Source organism: Mus pahari, chromosome X, assembly GCF_900095145.1.
Source record: "Mus pahari chromosome X, PAHARI_EIJ_v1.1, whole genome shotgun sequence".
Taxonomy (NCBI): Eukaryota; Metazoa; Chordata; class Mammalia; order Rodentia; family Muridae; genus Mus; species Mus pahari.
In genome coordinates this window covers 109,567,819-109,576,576 of record NC_034613.1, presented here as the reverse complement: position 1 = coordinate 109,576,576, position 8,758 = coordinate 109,567,819, and the positions used below count along the sequence as shown (strand labels likewise).

Sequence of the window (8,758 nt, the reverse complement as noted above, 5' to 3'; positions counted from 1 at the left end):
GAGTAGAGTGTTGTTCAGTTTTCATGTGAATGTTGGTTTTCTATTATTTATACTGTTATTGAAGATCAGCCTTATTCCGTGATGATCTGATAGGATGCATGGGATAATTTCAATATTTTTGTATATGTTGAGGCCTGTTTTGTGACCACTTATATGGTCAATTTTGGAGGAGGTACCATGAGGTGCTGAGAAGACAGTATATCCTTTTGTTTTGGGATAAAATGTTCTGTAGATATCTGTTAAATCCATTTGTGTCATAACTTCTGTCAGTGTCCATGTGTCTCTGTTTAGTTTCTGGTTCCAGGATCTGTCCATTGGTGAGAGAGAGTGAGATGTTGAAGTCTCACAGTATTATTGTGTGGGGTGCAATCTGTGCTTTGAGCTTTACTAAAGTTTCTTTAATGAATGTGGCTGCCCTTGCATTCGGAGCATAGATATTTAGAATTGAGAGTTTCTCTTGGTAGATTTTACCTTTGATGAGTATGAAGTCAACTTCCTTGTCTTTCTTGATAACTTTTGGTTGGAAGTCAATTTTATTCGATGCACTGAGAAGTTAAGTTGACAAACTATGAACAAACATGTAGCTCGATGACAAAGGTCAAACTAGAATTTATATATGTCAAATGTCTTATCCCTGGACACAGCATTTTAGCAGGTTTCTTTTACATATGAATATACCAGCATTATCTGTTACATAATGATTAGCTTCCAAAAGAGTACTGAGGTTTCACATAACTACTCTCAATGAGTTGGCAGATCAAATTGACATCTCCTTTCTTTCTGTTATACATGGAAGAGTACTAAGGGATTCGATTCATACAAAATTTGCAAACCAAGAGCTTATATTTGGTGTTTACTAAGAATGTCTCATCAACTTGCACAACCCAACATTTAAGAGGAAATCAAAGCAACAGTGATAGTTTTTAATGATTTAATCCTTGTGCTATAGCTAATTTAAAATGTGTCAAAAGTAAAGAATGTAAACAACTTTCTGGATAACTCCGCTGTGGTTCTGGTACTTACTTGAAATAGCTATCCCCCCATGTCCTTGTGATTGGCCCATCATTACTTATAACACATTAGAGCACCAAATGACTATGGTCATGTAATGAAATCATAGCAATGATATCCAAGATGGTAATCGAATTTTAGCTATTTTCCATAGTGGTACACATAATAGCCAAAGAGGACCACAGTATCTTGTTTTCTGATATGACTCTTGTGGCAGGAATGGCTGGTATTTCTGCGTTTCTGTTCTTACTTCTGTGTCTACTCTCCCCATCCACACTGACAATATGGCTTAATATCAATTGTTTAATCTGTTGCATGAAATATGTTCCAATATTTTGTGTTTGCTTAAGGGCAAAGTAAGTGAGGATAACTGAGGCATGAATTTTAAGAAAGTGCTTGGAATTCAAAAATGAGATTAAAATGACCATTGGTAATCAACATAGTATTTTCAGACACTGAAGTAAAGACGCAATTATTGCAAAAAAAAAAATGACAGTAGCAAAAGTTTCTTTGTAGGAATTTTAATTCACTGTGAGATAAGGTAGGTTAGAATTCATTAGACAACATCATATTGATAACAACTGGAGTAAAGACCTCCTTGATCTTTACTTGTATAGAATGTGGTTGATGGATCTTGGTCTTTTACTAAGAAAGCATAAAATCACTTTCAGAATAAAAGTTGCTTTGATAAAATCCTTAAGTGACATATAACTTGCTGAAGAGCATCAATTATTTACAATAATGTCAGATGAACTTTGAGAACAATTGCCTACTCATATTTATACAACACATGTGATGTTTTTATGAAGCATGACTAAAAATAAAAAGGATTCTTTGAATTAAAATGTAGTCTATGCCTCACTTTTCACAAGCCATGATGTATTTTAGTCATGAATTATAATGTTTACATACATTATTGATGTTTAATTTACATGAGAACATGTATGTTTGTGACAATAAGCCAAACATGATCAGTATTGCCAGAAGCTCAGTCACAAACTTACCCTGAGCATAACTAATACAATGATTACTTTATCTTAGCCACTTTATGAGAATATTTGTGAAAATTTTTTTCTATTAACTCCTCAAATCTCTGCAGACATGTCTTAAGAAATGTGAGTAACTTTAAAGACCCACAATGGGTTTAGATAAAGATAGCAGCTAGATTCAGCTAATGCTAAATAAGCATACACAGAGGTAAATCTGCTAAAGTCAATACTCTGTCAAATACTGCCATGATAAAAAATAAGCCTAAGGATATCAAACATTATTGAGAATGTATTATTTTGGGATACAGTTACACAAACGGAAATCCTGCACCAAATGAAGATGTTTGAATAGGTTTTTATCATCCATTAGAGAAGTAAAAAACTACTAAAAGTCAGAACAGAAGCCTCTCTATAGAAATGTGATAGGAAAAAGTTACACGGAGCACAAAATACCTGGGAAATGGATGGAACATTTCAGTTTGGAATAAAGCATGGATCAAGGATGTGACATAGTCACAGTGAAAATGGTATAATTCTCCATCCCCCAAACCCTCCATTATATTGCTCTAACAAATAAAAGTTGCAGTACCCTGACAATTAAGCCACATAAGTGTATAAGAAATGTTTGTTAGACGACTTGGAATCACTAATTAACTTCATGGCTAAGGTGCTGGGCTTGACTCCCAGTATTTCAAAATTAAATTATATAAATGACAAAAACAGACAAAAAAGGAAGTATATTATACAAAATATTGAAATCTAAATAATATATGATTAACACCATAGATTATATTAGGTACTTAATGAATGTAAATCTCACTATAAATGTTTCCACCACACTTTTAAAAAAAATAGTGCATATTTCAATCTAATGCTATCACTCTTATTTTATTTCATTTTTTGATATTTAGGTGGTTATTTTGCTTTCTAAGAAAAGATGCAGTGAAAATTGGTTTGAACTTCCAATTCAGTCTTAGCACGGGAATTTCAAGCTTTTCTGTTATCTCAAAGAAGGAAGCTTTGTATTAAATACCAATAATTGATTTATTTTTTTAAATAAAGAGGTATTGTTTCCATAAAATTCACAATATTCCAAAATAAGCTAAGCAAACATTTTAATGTATTTATTAATATTATGTAGTATTATATATACTTAGTTTTATCTATATCTTAGTTTGGGTTTCACTGCTGTGAAAAGACAATGCAAATCTTATAAAGAAAAGCTTTAATTGGTTCTCTTTTATGGTTTCAGAGATTCAGTCCTTTATCATTATGGTATGAAGCTGGTCAGCTTCCAGGCAGACTGGAGGTTCTACATCTTGAGCACCAGGAGCCCTTAGAACCTGTCTACACAGTGACATACTTCTTCCAACAAGGCTACACCTATTCCAAGAAGGCCACACCTAGTAGTGCTACTCCTTGGGTCAAGCATAGTTAAACTACCACACACACTAACTTTTAACTACATTCTAATCATTCGACTATGCTATCAGCAAGATGGCTCAGTGACCACCTTAAAACGAAGCCTACTGACCTGAGTTTCAACTTCTACACCACCAGTGGGATGCAGTAAACCAATTCCTTAAATTTGTCCTCTGATTTCCACTTCTACACCTACACACACACACACACACACACACACACACACACACACACCCCATACTATATAATTTCCACATTGGTATAAAGTGACTCTGTACTTTAAAAAGAATATAACTCAAAGGTTAAATCTCAGAAATTATACAAATTAATATTTTCTCACATCTCCAAACCTGTAAGCACCCTTTATGGGTAAAATAGGTGTTCTAAAAACGTAATTTTACTCCCAAAATTCATATATTCTTCCATGCATTTAACAGTAGAAAATATGTAAGTAAATTTTCGGTTTTTAGAATAAAGTTTCAGTTAGTTACATAACACACTGCAACCACCCACTGCTGCCACTGGCCCTATGAGACAGTCCTTAAGGTTCCTCATAAACCTTTCTTTTTTGGTGGTCTCTAAAATTTCTGTTTCTCTCATTAATCCAATTGTTGCCACTTTTCATTTTCTTATAGAAAGAAGTAATCAACACAGTAGGAAATATTCTTAAGTCACAGTGTTTTATATTGATTTGATTTGCTTTCTCTATGGTGAATATGGTGAATACCAACTATCTATAATCTCTTATTTTGATAAATACATACTGCCTTAAAATATCAATTGTGTAATTTTAAAAAATGTTATTGAGGATATAGATATATCTACATTGCTGTGTGAATTAAGACCAAGGATAATCAAGAATTAATATGAAATTCTAAGTAGTAAGTCTAGACAGTACACAATTTAATACAAATCCAAATGTAGAATGTGCACTATTATCAATAAAATTCAAATGCTGCTACTGACACCAATAAAGAAAAAGGCTAATTCTGTGAAATTTGAGCAAGACAACCTGTAGACAACTACAGAGAGGAAGAGTCTTTTAGAATTATATTAGGATTTTTAGTTGCTCAGCATTTACTTTCTGTATATTTTATAATATTTCTATGTACATCACAATTATGAAAATATGGCTGAAATTTGAATAGATTTCCATACAGCTGTGAGAGCATGGTCAAGTACGTTATCATTAGGAGGCCCAGTTTCTTCCAGTACAAAATGATGAAGCGGTACTCAGTGCCACTCTGGGTTGCTTTTAGCAGGGACTAGGTGATCCCTAAAGCTTCTACTGGCTCTAAAGTCCCTGATTTTTTTCTTTCCCCCATCATTTATAATATTTAATATTATTAATATTTAACTTTTACTACTTGATGTTTCTTAAAATGTTTTCTTTTTACCTTCAACTTTTATTCTCTACTCTAATTTATATTTTTATTTTTTAGAGTTTTCAAAAAAGATTTCTTTAATGTGAAGTTTCACCACTATTAATCTTGAAAAGAATTCAGAGTAAGTAAATAAGTTAGTTAACAACACAACATGGAAACAAGACAGGCATCGAAATGCAGAGCTGAATGAAAACTATATAATTTAATATATAAGAATTGTTCATGGAAAACATAACTAGCTTTTATCTTGTAAGGTGGCACGGATTTAACTGAAGTGAAACCCATTTTGGATTTATGTAAAATCTTAGGATTAATAGTGCCTTCAAATACATTAATATAATTTTCCTGTATTGAACAGAATAGCTTTAATTAAACTTTACTAACCCTTTTGGTTTAATCCCTGGAGCTAACCTATAAAACAGTAAAGGTTTTAAATCAAACTATAAAAATTCTCAGAGCTAAAAATTAAAGTGAAAGTTATGGAGAATAGAGTAGATAAAGAATTCACCAAATGCATCTAGTAAATTATTAATACTTCGAACACACATACATATACACACATATATGTATATGCATATATACATATATGTGAATATATATGAATATATATGAATATATATGTATATATGAATATAAACATATATTCACATATATGTATATATATGTCTGTGTGTGAATATATGTTTATATATATATAACCGGGGCTGATGAGATGGCTCAGTGGGTAAGAGCACCCAACTGCTCTTCCAAAGGTCCAGAGTTCAAATCCCAGCAAACACATGGTGGCTCACAACCATCTGACTCCCTCTTCTGGAAAGTCAGAAGACAGCTACAGTGTACTTACATATAAATACTTACAAATAAATAAATCTCCAATGCTATCCCGAAAGTTCCCTATACCCCTCTGCCCTCGCTCCCCTACCCACCCACTCCCACTNCTTGGCCCNGGCCTTCCCNTGTGCTGGGTCATATAAAGTTTNCAAGACCAAGGGGCCTCTCTTCNCAGTGATGGCCGATTAGGCCATCTTCTGCTACATATGCAGCTAGAGACACGAGCTCAGGGGGTACTGGTTAGTTCATATTGTTGTTCCTCCTACAGGGTTGCAGCCCCCTTCAGCTCGCGGGGGGGGGGTTGTATAGGGAACTTTCGGGATAGCATTTGAAATGTGAATAAAGAAAATAATAATTAAAATAATAAATACGTCTTAAAAAACAAACAAACAAACAAAACACACACCATAACCAAAATAACCTTCTAGTCCAGTACTAAACGAAACCAGGGTTGAAGCTCAAGGCAAGACAAGTAAGTAGCATTCCTACATTAAGTTTCAGTTGTTATAGCACCCAAGACCACCAGGTCAGAGGTGGCACCACTTGTAATCAGCAGGGCTGTCTCCCACCAATCATTAACCAAGAAAATCCACTACAGGTTTTCCACAGGCAATCTAGTGGGGAGCATTTTCTCAATTTAAGTTTCCTTCATAAAGTCTGGCTTTTGTCAAATTCACATATAACTTGATACTGCATAACATAGATATAATAACTAAAAATAATAATTAGGAAAAAGGTGATTGGTTTTATAAAGGATTCTTTTTAATTGTTTGAATATATCAAAATTTGTATAGCCACAATATTTTCTTTCTGTGAACATGCTGGGATGTCACTAAGTAATGAACATATCTGCAGACTTAAAGTTTACCGCATAATAAAATAACTCAAACACTAATATTTATTAATTTCATTGGTACTAAGTAAGGGTGTATAATACTGTTTGCTACAGAACTTCAGATTTATAAGAATTCCTGTTCAGAAGAAACTAGTGCATTTTCTCACTCAACTTGTTTGCCGCTGCTGTCCCAGCAATAACAGCTAACTAAATAACTAAACAAATTCAAATAAAAACAAAACCACTTTGGAAATCTCCAGGCAATGCTTCATAAACTTCTCCCACAAAAGTACCCCTAATGGAACTGAAGATTGAACACGCACCCCTAGGGATCTGCTGCAAGTGTGAAATTTCTTTGAAGTCATCAGTTTTATTTTAAAAATTCATGTGGTTTTTGTATTCTACTCTGTAATATATATCTGTTTTAATGTAAAAATGATGTGTTTCTTCAATATCTTTGAGTTACAGAGCTTTAGGAAAATATGCTAAGTTGATACCAAAGGCATGTGTATCTAAGAAATGCATAATTATAAGATGATCTTTGCGAAGAATAAAGACAATTATACAAATAAAGTTCTCCCTAGATTCTACATAATTCTTTGTTTATCGTTCAGCTTAAGGTGATGGCACTCCTCCACATTATCAGTAATTTTGAGGTCTATGCTTTTAGTATTGGATGAGAATATCTGTTGTTGTCATAGTGGGCAGAAAACATCCATTTCTCATAACCTACATACAGGAATTCTCATAATCACAAAGATATAATTATTCATTATATGTGCAATGTAATACATTCATTAACTTGCTATTGTGGTTTTCCAGTACCTCAAATTTTTAAAAAGCTCTTATTTTTCTTTTCGAGGTAGGGTAACAATTCACAAGGAGCTGATTAATTTTCAAAAGCAAACTAATTATATATAGTGTGGATATATCTTTTTTATTTACACTGTGAGAATGTGAATATTACAGATATAGTAGTGTATGCACATAACTGAAGGTGACAAAATTTGAATCAAATGATCCTCAAATTTATATTAAGAAAGCAAAGACAAATTAGATTCAAATATTAAGGAAAAACATTTAACTATAAATAAGACATAAATAGCTTGACCTTTCACTATCGCTGTTCTTCCTGTAGAGGCTAAACTTCAAAGTCTTTTCTCCAGAGCCTTTGTTAAAAAGAAGTTAGAAAGAAAGGAAATGGATTTTGAACAGTGTTTTGACAAATGATAGTCAGTTGTCTTAGAGGACAAGGCAGGTGAGATTTTCAGGCAGGGGATGTGGCAGGAAATTGTACACACAGACAGGATTATTATAAAGGAATAAAAATGGCTCAAGAGAATATATGTCTGGGTACACTGAAATGAGAACTAGGAGGAAATGAAAGTGGCTGCAAGCAGGCAGGGTGTGCTTAAGAAGTTTTTGAGTAGAGAATTCTTTGAATTTCACAGGAAAGAAAAGGAGCCAGTCAAAAACAAGTGGAGAGTGGGGATTGCTGCAGTACAAACATTGAGATAGGAAAAGGGTATTTGGCAACAGCCCTGTGACTACACTGGTTGGATCAATATACAAAGCAAGCAATCAAAACACAATGGATACATTTGGCTGTTGAAATAGACAGTGAGAAAGAAGGTCGTGATATAGTTAGAAAAAAATATGAAGGGATTTATCAAAAAGCCCAGACATATAAAAGAAACAAGGCTGAGTAGAATACATACTTAGCTGAACCAAGAAGAACTATAAGATATATAAGATTATTCTCGTCAAATCTAACAATCAAACCAATGCAAAGTTCATACTGGTGTGTCAATTGTTAACGCTATGTAAATTATCGTTTCTAACAACAGTAGTATAACAACAGTGTACTTGCTATGTGGCAAGTTTTTCCTGTATGCTTTGTATATGCTAATTTACTTATTTAATCTTACTTTTGTCATTTTCTAGATTAGGACAAAAATACTTGGATGTCAAATTACTAGCTAAATATTCTGAAACTAGTAAGTAATATCACTATAATTTTCTTTAATTCCCACAGTTACAGAATATAATCACAACAGCAAATATTTCTCTTGTATAAAAGAGAAAATAAAGTTAGCACCCATATAATATCACCAGTGGAGAAATAATTTCTTGATCCATCCTTCTTTAACTTTTTAATCACTTATGAAATGTGGACAATATTGACAAGAAGATTTACCCTGCTTGGAAATCTTACAAGCATTCTGTTCCACTTCTGTCTTAATTCCTTAATACAGTATAAAGTAACATGAGACCTGAATCTGCCT

At 33.2% G+C, this 8,758-nt stretch overlaps 1 protein-coding gene across 2 annotated transcripts in view; it reads right to left on the bottom strand.

Annotated features, from left to right (window-relative positions):
- The window catches only part of Diaph2 (diaphanous related formin 2), a 696,731-nt gene that overhangs the window by 348,240 nt on the left and 339,733 nt on the right, over positions 1-8,758 (bottom strand). The gene's annotated exons all lie outside the window — the stretch shown is intronic.